This window comes from Sorex fumeus, unplaced genomic scaffold (assembly GCF_029834395.1).
Source record: "Sorex fumeus unplaced genomic scaffold, SorFum_2.1 ptg000035l, whole genome shotgun sequence".
Classification (NCBI taxonomy): domain Eukaryota; kingdom Metazoa; phylum Chordata; class Mammalia; order Eulipotyphla; family Soricidae; genus Sorex; species Sorex fumeus.
Window position 1 is genome coordinate 20,103,265 of NW_026606092.1, and position 12,289 is coordinate 20,115,553.

Sequence of the window (12,289 nt, forward strand, 5' to 3'; positions counted from 1 at the left end):
GGACTCTTACAGAGAGTTTTGAGAGTATCTTTTGATAGTCCTACAAACAAGCCTGTCAGTCCTTTACAGAATGACCTCCAGTTCTCTACCATGGCATCATTTATGATTACAAAATTGCCCCCATTTTTCCTGAGACCGCCCTGTTTTAAATCTGAAAGTCCCGCATTCCAAGAACATTTTTCAGCTTTTTGTCTTCCTCTTCTTTTAACAATCACAAAGCCCTGGAATAAGGGTAATAATTTCACATTAAACATTTTAAACATATCAGTCATTATTTAACAGTAGACCTGAATAATTTGATGCTGGCACTGTAATTAGTGTTAATTCACACCCAACTGTGAGCCACTAGTGGTTCACATGGTTGTCAATATGTTAACGAAATAACGTGTAGTACAGTTTATTATTTTTATTTATTTTCCACAGATTCAAATTTTTATGTGTACTAACTAGTTAAAAATAAATAAGTATAGACAATGGTATTCTCATTCATTAATCTTCATGTCTATATAAGCAATATGATCATAACATTTATGTAGTTGTAACTTTAGAGGAATAAAATCATCATTACTAGTAAAGGTAAAAGGTAAAGGCCCTCCCGTTGATCGTCAATTTGCTCGAGCGGGCCCAGTAACGTCTCCATTGGAGACTTTGTTGTTACTGTGTTTGGCATATCGAATACGTCACGAGGAGCTTGCCGGGCTCTCCGAGAGGGGCAGAGGAATCGAACTCGGGTCGGCCATGTTGGCCGCTTGTAAGGCGAACGCCCTACCCGCTGTGCTATCGCTCCAGCCCATGGTTAACATTTATTTTAAATTCCTAATATTTATATTTTTCCACTATTTTAATATACTATTTTAATTTATTTTTCAAGTGAATTTAAAATTATCTTCAAGTTATAAAATATTGTTGGAGAGGTAATATAGCAGGTAAAGCACTTGCACCTGGTCAACCCAGATTCTACCTTCAGCAACTCATATAGTCCCCTGAACTGAACCAAAAGTGACTCCTGGAGTGCAGTGCCAAGAGTAAAACCTACTTTTGGATGTGGTTCAAAACAATTTTTAAAAGATCAGGGGCTATAGAGGTAGTATAGTGGGAGGGTGTTTGCCTTGCTTGCCCAGAATGATACCTGAACAAAGAGTCAGAAATAACCCTAGGAATTGCCAGATGTGGCCCCCAAACAAATAGAATTGTTTTTAGATACTGTTTGAAGTACCCATTTTGATTACATGAATGCAATACTTAATTTGAGAGAAATGCCCAGAGAGCAGTATTGAAATTCTTCTATCAGTAACATATATGTATATTCATGGCATTTTCAAATCTTTATAATTTTTAAATAAATACTGTGAACCTTTGCAGATCCAGAGTATTAAATTTAGTCAGAATTTTTTTTCCATTAACCATCTGAACTATTTCAGTGGATAATCATACTAAAGCATTTATTTTTATTTGTAATAAATTTTTCTCATTTTACATCTTTTACTAGAATTCAAATCATGATATTAAATAATGATTATATGACAACCTTTATAATGTCTCCCTTTCTCACAATAAGTTTTTAAAAATACAGTGAACCTCATAGTAAAATAGAAGTCCAACAGTTGTGATTTCCCACTTAACAGCTGTATTTTTTTTAATATAATTGTTTTAGAGAGCATTTTGTGTTTCTACTTAATCCCTGTATTTTAAAAACAAGACACACATTTAATCAGCCTATTTAAAATCCTGGGCAGGTGGGACTTCTGCTCCATTTAAGCAAGTCTCTGCCAATTTATGTTAAGGGTCCTGCTGATGAGTTCAGCTGCCCACAACCCTCATCTAGGCACCATCAAATGCTGTCTCTTATATTTAGGATTGTGCCTACTTACCATGATGCTCCTTTGGGAAAAATAAAGCTCCATCTTTTACCATCAACTCTGCCCTCACCGGCTCCACTGATATCTATCCACTCCATTGAATCCTGCAACATATACCTTTGAATTCCATTTAGTCATGCCCTGAGGGATAGAACATTCTAAAATCTTTCCCAATAGACTTTTTAAATGTTAAATCCCATTTTAGTGTCCATTTCTTGAAGAACCTAAGATAATGCAAGTGATCGTTAAAATGTTGTAAGAACAAGTACGTATGAAGGGGCTCTGGAAAGCATCACCTGCCCCCAGCAATAGAGAAGATGCCATTATGAGTTTTACATGGCACCCGTTACTAAAAATGTTTCTTGAGATAACCTAGAAAAATATCGCAGTAGAAAGATGAACTCTCATGTCTATAACCATTATATGTTTGAAAACTCTAAGAAAGAACATCCCTAAAGACAGCGAAGTTGATTGCTAGTAATTTGTATTAGTACCCTGCAAGAGACAATTCAAATCCCAGTAATGGCAGGAAATAGGTGAAGATTGAGAAAGAACCTAGGAATATGAAAAGCAAATGGGTGTGGCTGGATGGAGGATGTCTTGATCAGGTTGTCTTTGAAGAGTTCACAGAAGCTACAGAATTCACAGATCTGGTTCACATATCTCTAGTGAGAGTCATCACTTAGTTTACCAGATGCTGTAAATATTCTCTGAATTCTCTTTACAGCAAGGCAACAGGTGCTCCTCTCAGAAGCGATTTACACTTTCTCTTCTGTCTGCTGAACAAATACTAGGGCCAAACCCCATCCTGAGGAATTTCTACACCTCACAAGAGAAAGAAATACTGAATGTATACTGAAGAAATTTCCAAAATTTGCTAGTGCATTCTGGCAGACGCTGGAGGAAAAACAATGGGATTAGATCTTGAAGGTGCTTGAGTGAATGGAGCTGGAATATTAGGCTTGATAAAATAGCCTCAGTAATGTAGAAACATGTTTCAAAATATGGAATTTAATATTCTTACAAGAATCCAAAGCATTGAAGAAACTCGAGGCCTGCATGGCTGTTAAGAGGTCAGAAAAATAGTGAGGTCCAGGAAAAGTGAAGCAGAAGTGCGGAAGCTGATTTAGGAAGTAGAGGATGAAAGAGAAAAGTGGTTGATTTGAAGTGGCACCGTTGGACCATTTCTATTATGAAGCCAGAAAACCAATGAGGAGTGTATGTTTCACAGGAGAAAGGATCCCTAACCCTGGTTAATGGGAATGTACTGGTAAGAATTTCATTGATGCTCTTATCACAGAACATCACCTTGTCTGGAAGATAGGAGAGACTCTCACTCACAAATCTGGTCACATTAATAGCCATAGGTAAGATAGGGCATCCTACCAAGAAAGGTCAGGTACCTGTGCTAAACTCTTAAGATTTGGGGAAATTCTACTTCTGTAACAGCTGCCATACTCAAGGGATATGTGTCAGTGTGAAGATGGTTAATATAGTTTCCTTAGGGCCAAAATTGCTAATGGAAGTACCTAACTTGCTTTCATATCTATGACCAAACAGTTCCAAGGACAGAAAGATCGAAAAAGATCAAAAAACAAGATCATTTCTTGTTCATGTTTTAGATTTGAACAAAATTTCTGATTAATTCAGAATGCAGTGGTGACCCTAAGGTTCCCAGTGTTGTATACATATATATGTCTGTGATCCCTCCAGTTCTGTGAATATAGCGGGCAATTGGAAGAAATTTTTTCACATTAACTCTTTCATTCAAGGAAGGCTAAGTAGAAAACACTCTAATCTCCTGCTATTTTCATGTGAAAATAATAGTCTTTCACATTTTTGTCTTTAAAATACATTCTCTTACCTCTCTCTTGAAATAACCCAATGAGATTTGGGTATCCTCACTATCCCTTCATGTAGCACTGTAGCACTGTCCTCCCTTTGTTCATAGATCTGCTCGAGCGGACACAAGTAACATCTCCATTGTGAAACTTGTTGTTATGGCTTTTGGCATATCAAATATGTTACGGGAAACGTGCCAGGCTTTGCCATGCGGGCAGAATACTCTCGTTAGATTGGCAGGCTCTCTGAGACGGGCAGAGGAATCGAACCTGGGTCGACCGCATGCAAGGCAAACATCGTACCTCCTGTGCTATCGCTCCAGCCCATGCCTTTATGTACAGAACTGAAACTTGACATCAATGGCATCATGTTAGTTTGTTAACGAATGGGCAGAGCTGGTAAGACACTTAGGTCAGCTCAGAGAGTGGGAGATAACTTGTAGGAGCATTCAGAATCCTTAGATTCAATAGAGGTTTATAGGTCCAAGTGCTCCAGGTCCTTTCTAGGATAAAAACGAAAATTAATTAAAGAAAGAAAAACACATTCCTTCTACTAAGAAGAAGATGCAGAGCTTGGTGGGTCTTTAACATTAATGTCATCTTCCTCCTGTTCTAATGCCACATGTCATGATCTGGTATTTTTTCGATTGGTTGTTTACTGACTGATAATCTAAATCTTTTATTTAAATACAAGTACCATGAGAGAAATAAATTTTCATATCTGAAATAATGAAATTTTATCTATTCAATGACATATAGAGACTTTGGTGGCAAGAGCAGTATATGCTCTATATAGGCACAATGGGCAATACAATATTTTTTCAAGTTTCAGATATTTATTCATCAGGGAAAATCCAATTTTAGTATGTCATGAGCTTGTTTTGCATCTAAAGGAAAATTATTTCCTGATTTAAAAAAAAGTGAAAAAAAGTGTCTGAAGATAGTTTCTGAAAGACCTTTGGGAGAAGCAGTTTTATAGCAAAACATTTCATTTAGAGGTCACCCTGGTTTAGTTCAGTTCTCATTAACCTAAATTCAGTTAGAAGAATGGGTTTTGCTTTTTGGTACCCAGATTTCACAGAGTTCTGGTTTATACTTTTCATCCCACTTGACATCTGGATTGAACAATGATAGGCACATGGCATAAAACTCTGCTCCAGTACCTCCAGCTCCAATTAACACAAAGAGGGGGATCAAGCTTGGATGCTTCTTGGCCTGACCAAGCATTCAGCAGGATCTGGCTGTGACAGAGGCCTCGGGCCAGGAAGGAAAGAACAGATCAGCAATGCCAGGGATTGAGTAATCTCTTTGCAGTGACACTTCACCAAATCCAAAGATAATTTATGTAGATAATTGATTGCATTGTTATTATACACATGCATCACCATTACTAACCAATATAAGTAATAAAATGTTTTATTATTTTTAAAAATGTTTGTTGTAAGGTCTAAACAATGTGTTTGCTGTTAAGTTTGATACAAATATAACTAAAATTTATTCTACCTTATTATTTTAATCATTTCTCTTTTAATGTACCTCATGTTCTACATGGAAGGTTATTTGTCAGATTCCAAATTACAGTTGGCCCTGGACTCAAAAAAATGAGGCCCACCTAAATGTGTTTCATTAGAAGCACAAACATGTAAAGATTTGAAACTAAGTTTTGTTCACATTTTTTTTCTGTTTCCAAGTTCAGTGATGCTAAATATTTCTATGTTTAAACAGTGTTACAAATGAAAATGAAATTAAACTTGAGTTATTTTAATTTTGCCATTACATACCATCACTTATAATTATTGCTGTTGCTCAAATTTTTACTGTTTGAAATGTTAGTGAGATGTATAATGATTTTGTTTATTACATACAAAATTTAATCAATCCATTAAACATAACATTGGACTTCTTTAAGTTCTATTGAATATTCTCTTCTTTTTCAATACATTTTTTGGGAGAGGAAGGTTTGGGACCACGCCTAGGTATGCCCAGGGATACCCCTGGATCTGTGCTCAGGAGTTACTCCTAGTAGTGCTCAGGGGACAATATGTGGTGCCAGAGATTCAAAAATGTACCTTAATCCCTGTGATATCTCTATGGTTGAATAAAATTAATTTTAGGAGATTTCATTTTAGAAAGAATCTTTAAAGACAGACCTGAAAATATATAGGCACAAATATTAACTGTCTTAAGCACAGTTACACTTTTTTATTAGTTTTTTACATTAATATAAAATGTCACAACAATAAAATGTCACAACTAACCAATATTAATACATCATTATTATTCATACTTTTGATTATTTCTGTATCCCATCAAATATAAAGCATTACATCTTAAAGCATGTGGCTTGCCTATGGCGATTAGAAAACGCAATTTCATTTAATTAATTAATTACTTTGGTTTGGGGGTTATGTCTGATTGTGGTCAGGGATTACTCCTATTTCTATGATCAGGGATAACTCTCTGTGGACTCAGCAGACCATAGGGGGTTCTGGTATTAAGTACAGGTCAGTAGCCTTACCTGATGTATACTATCACCTTGTCCCAGAAAGGGGTATTTTAAAACTTGCTCAAACATGACACATGGCTTATAGTGGTTGGCTGATTAAGTAGTATTGCAAATTATTTAGTACATATTATTATGAAAATATAAATTAGAAAAACCTTACCAACAAATTGGTCTCATTTAATCTTTTTAATATAGGCATTTAAAATAAATTAAAACATAATGTAATGAACTTTGATGTGTTCCAGAATATTTTTTCAGTTCTAAGTTTTAAAATAAATACAGTTTGATTGAATGTTGTTTAAAAACTTAAATTATAGGATTTTACACGACTTAAATAATAAAATTTCTTATTTTTTCTCCCTTTCTAACAATGAGGTTCTTAAAATCTTCAACCCTTCTTATTTACTTCCTTCACTCTCATTTTTAACTAGAGTTCTCTTTCTATACATGAAATGTAGACATTTTGATTCTCCCAAAAGGCAATCACGGCTTATCAACTTGACTCTGTAGTCATCAATAACAATAATTATGAAAACTATATAAGAAGAAAAGAGGTTATTGATTAAAATAAAACAAAGTAAATACAATGTAAAATTTTACATGATGATGACAACTGTATAAACACTACTATATATGCACATATATGATCTAGATTGTAACAGAAAAAATGGAATCAATATTTCCTCCATGTGGTCTATTTGGAATTGATTGATTTATATTTTGAAATTAAAGTTTATTCTAAGATAATTATAGATTTTTCTACTTAAAAATAATGTAAAGGGACCCTTTGTTTCATTCATTAAATTCTGCAAAAATAACAATCAAAGATCTGCAAACAAAACTTTATCACAACCAGTATGAAGATATAGGTGTGACCAATATATAACGTTATCTAATTTTCATTTTGTCTAAAAATGACTAAGAGCAATAATGAATATTATTGATTATTCCACAAGTGTTATTGAAACCAATTTTGTTACTGATTAGAAAGGTGGGTATGAAATAGTCTAAGTATTTTGTGGTCTGAATTTTTTTTAAGTGAAGCAAGAAATTTTTTATTAAAAGAAGTGAATTTGAGAAATTTGAAAGGAGAGAAAGAAAATGTGTGTTATAAAGAAAACACAGGCTTCTCCAGAGTGAAAAAGAATAAGTACACATCTCAAGTAGGGATATATGAACCATTTCCCAGAATGGCAATGTAGCTCTAAATAAAGAGAATCACATCTCCAGCAGATGCGAGTCAAAGAGGCATGGCGTAATGATCTGGATTTTTAAGTCATTTATATAAAATTAGATTATATGACATTGTGCTAGTGTCCAAATGCATATTTAGCACCTTCCTCTGTTTATGTTGAAAAATGCTTGCTTGGTCTGGAGATACAGTACAACAGTTAAGGTACAGCACTCCACAAGGTCCCAAGCCCCAGCAGGAGGGATACCTGAACGCAAAGTCAGGAGTAAACCCTGAGCACAGAGGAAGGAAGGAAGGAAGGAAGGAAGGAAGGAAGGAAGGAAGGAAGGAAGGAAGGAAGGAAGGAAGGAAGGAAGGAAGGAAGGAAGGAGAAATAAAAGAAAGACAGTTGGTTTTCTGATCTTCATTTTGTTTTACTTGAAGTATCTTTCCTCAGATTTTTAAGGTGAGTGACAAAGATTCTATGTCAGATCTGTAATTTTCAATACAGGTAACAAAGACTCTTAATTCTTCTCTGACTCCATTCATGTTTGACTCCACTTTCTCTCACCTTGAAAAGAAGGTAAAACATGTCAGTTCTCTAAATAAAAGTAAAAGACAACTTATGCACATTAAAGGAATGTTGTGAAGATTCAATTATTCTGATTCCTAACAATCTGAAAACAGATGGTCACTAAATAAAAACAGGATATTGCTGTATTGTCAATCACATCAATGGAAATTGAAGTTGTTGATTTGCTTCCCACTCCTAAAAATTGAATACAAATTAAAATGCAAATTAAATGACAAATCCAAACCCATTTGTAAATTAAAAGACTAGTCTTAAAAAAATGAAATAAGAAAATGAGCCCTTCATAGGAAAGGTGAGTTAGAAATAGGTGCCTATTTTGACTCATTGAGTCTTCAGACAATTGATCAAGGTAGATAGGTCAAGTTCTCCATTGAAAACTGTAACATATTTTTAAAAATATGTTTCTCATATAAAATACAGCATAATAACAAGTATCATCATGTTGCACATTGGGTGAGTTACATGCAAATTAGTCAATAATTATGGTTGACTAAGAATTATATTTAACAATTGAATGTCATTTCATACATGAATTATCATAAGGCAATTGAAAAGTAGTATCATAAGGCAATTGAAAAGTAGTACTTAAAGTAGTTATATTTGAGAGGTCAATTCTAAAAATGCACATCTGAATTCAAAGTGAATTATTCATTGAACAGAAAGAGGGTAAAATTCCTTCTATCAGTAGGGTAGAGAAACAGAAAGTAAATGAAATTTAACAAATCTTACCATGGTTTTTTAATAACAGCATATGAACTAATTTCAAGTAAAAATCCATAGTGTATTGTCTAAAGTTTCAGTCAAGTGACCTAAAGGCAATTTTAGGTTGTAATTTTAATTTCTATTCTTTTATGTCTGCTTATGTAGTGCTGCTTGGCCATCAATTGAAATTTCTAGTATTTCTAGTTAAACTGAACTTTTGAAAAGAAAAGAAGCAACTGTCATTTGAAATATCTAAAGATTTCTACTTATCATTAATCAGAATTTAAAGACAGCATTTTCTTTCCTTTCTTGATATATTTCACAGTCAAAACCTTCGGAAATATTTTACTTTAAAGATTCTATATTTAGACTTTTTTCTCAAACATTTAAATTTAACAGTTAACTCATGTTAACTGAAACCTTATCCTGGGTATTTTCAGAAAGGCAAGTCTCTAATGAGACCTAGCTGTTAATAGCATAGAAAACTCAGATTTTATGAACTAGAAATGCATGGATATAAAATAAGAATAACTGGATTCTATCAAAGAAGATTCAATATTTAAATGCAGCTCCTATTGAGACTTAATATTGCTTTATACCCCCTTCTTTTTACAATTTAACAATTTGAGTCAGAGAGACAGGAGAGTGGATAAAACTCCTGTTTTTCCCACCCCAGACAGAGTATGTTTCCCAGGCCTGCATTTGATCCCTAAGACTTCACAGCATCGATCCCTAAGCACAGGGCCAGGATAAGCCCTGAGTACTGCTGAGTGTGGCTCAAAAACAAGTCAAACAAAAAATGTAACAAATGGCTTATAAATCTTTATTTTTAACAATATTTTCTTCTGATTTATAGCATATTAAATAATATGCTATTAAATAACACCCTGATTACATGAGGTGCTTAGTTAGATTTACTAGATGTTTTTGTTTTGTTTTGTTTTGATTTTGCATTTTGGGTCACACCCAGTGATGCACAGAAGTTACGCCTGGCTCATGCACTCGGGAATTATTCCTAGCTGTGCTGGGGGATCATATGAGACTCTGAGAATCTTACTGGACTCAGCCTCATGCAAGGCAAACACCCTACAGGCTGTGCTGTTGCTCCAACCCCTTACTAGCTGGTCTTAATAAGGCGAAGTTCAGAACAATTGAATGGGATCCTGAGGGGGGTAACTTTGCTTCTGGAAAGAGCACCATATACAGGTAACATAGAATAGGGGTTCTTTTGTTTATTTTGTTTGGATTTTGGGCATTAACAGTGGGGTTTAATCAGGATTTAGTTTTGGCTCTGGGCTAAGGGATCACTCCTGACAGTACATGATTGACCACATGGTGTGCTGGAAATCAAACTGGGGTCAGCTGAGTGCAAGGCTAGCACCTGGGTCCCCTGACTTTCTCTCTGGTCTCAATCCTTCGAAGGTGTCAAGTCGGTGAAGGAAACATTGAGAAACTGGGATTGATAGAACAACAACAAAAAAATCAAATGTTTAAAAAATTGATGTTGATGGACCCCACAGGTGGCTCACGTGAGTGGGGAGGAAAAGACAGTCACTTTCTCCCAATCCCCCTCTGCCACCTGGGACCCAGGGTTACTGGGTTCTTATCTTGCCCACAGAAAGGAATTTCAGGAGTAGTCAAGCAGTGAAGTAAACAGATTGTATTTGGAGGGTTTTAAGGTGTGGAGGGAGAGAGGGTGAAAGAGAGAGTAGTGAGCTCAAGAAAGAACATGGGCTTCTCCAAGGGCGGAGAGAGCCCCTACACATATCCTAGCATTAGACATGGAAGCATGAAAGTACACAACTCAAGAAGGGAGATGTGGGCGACACATGTGCTCAGGCACCACATGTGCTTGGCCACGTGGGCACAAGCAGCACATGGTCTTGGGCAGCAATATGCACGCACTTCCTTTGTTCAAGATGGCCTTTATAGGGTTTCTCCAACCTGCCCCCACATGAGGCTTCTTCCCAGGTTCATTGCTAAGGAGGTTACCAGGGAGGTTGGGACTGGTGATGGTCTTCTTTGGGCTGAATCCCTAAAGTTAATCAGATTGAGGGAGAGGTCCAAGGCAATTCGAGGAATTTCCTTCATGGGAAGGGGTCCAATCTTTTCAGGGTCCGCTGCTCAATGTCTTATCCATATCCACAAAATGAATCAAACTTGGAATTTTCTTTCCAGAATTTTTGCTGGCCTGTTTCATTGACCAGGGCCTTTCCTTATCTACCTGCCTACATCAAAATGATATTGAAAGACTTACATCATAGATGTGTTTAAGGCTAGCAGAACTATTAACCTGTTTTCCCAAAGAAAGATTCCACTGGAACAGTTATTAATATGATTTCTCATTCCCAAACCAATTGTGTATGATATGGAAATTTAATGGGCTGGAGCGATAGCACAGCGGTAGGGCGTTTGCCTTGCATGCAGCCAACATGGCCGACCCGAGTTCGATTCCTCCGCCCCTCTCGGAGAGCCCGGCAAGCTACCAAGAGTATCTCGCCTGCACGGCAGAGCCTGGCAAGCTCCCTGTGACGTATTCCATATGACAAACACAGTAACAACAAAGTCTCCAATGAAGACGTTACTGGGCCCGCTCGAGCAAATCGATGATCAACGGGAGGGCCTTTATGGAAATTTAATAACTAGCAACTAAATCTTTGCAATGGGTATGATAAAAAAACAACTTTCAATTCCTAAGGTATTACATGGTTTTCAATTGATATTTGAAGGCAGAAACATTCTCACCAGATTTCACAAAGCATCAGAAGCTCTACTCTTATTTAAATTTTAATTTAATATTACTCTCACCTGCAGTTAAATCTTGTACTTTTCCTTTCTTTTTTTTTATAATTTATTTATTTATTGAATCACTGTGGGAAAAGTTAAAAAGCTTTCAGGTTTAGGTCTCAGTCATGCAAATATCACACATTTCCCTTTACCAATACTTATTTTTTACCACGAAGAACCCCAATAAAACCCCACCTCCCACCACTCCCAATGCCTGTGAGGCAGATGAATTCTAGTTAACACTCTATCTACTTTGACTAGATTCATTGTTTCGATAAAAGATGCACCATTATTATTTAGAGTTTAACACCCCCCCCCCCCCCATCAGACATGCTGAAAAAGCGTTGTGAAATGATTTGCTTTCTACAGCTGTGTTCAGGAATTAAATGTTGTTGTAAATGGTTTTGGATTTCTGCTATTTTACTTATTAACTCTGGAAGTATTTCTACTAAAAGTCAGATAATTAAGAGATTGGTTTCTGTGCTCTGGAGTCATGGCCGTGCCAGAGAGCCACTCGTGGGGGACAACTGGTGACCTCGGTAGGGCATGAAGGATGGGCCAGAACGCCCCCTTCCCATGAGGTTTTTGTCTCACCCACACCCCCGGCTCATACCTGCTGTCCACAAGGCTCCCATGCGTCTGCCATCTTTCTTTCCAGACTCTTTTCCTTTCTAATTATCACTGATCAAAGAAAAACCAAAAAGCAAAAACAAAACAAAACAAAAACTTTTGTTTTCTATTCTCCATCTGGGAAGTTTTTCATGTCCATTTTATCTGCTTGGTAAGTATGTTTCCCCTCCTCATTTTAGTTAAATGATCTCCTTCTTACTT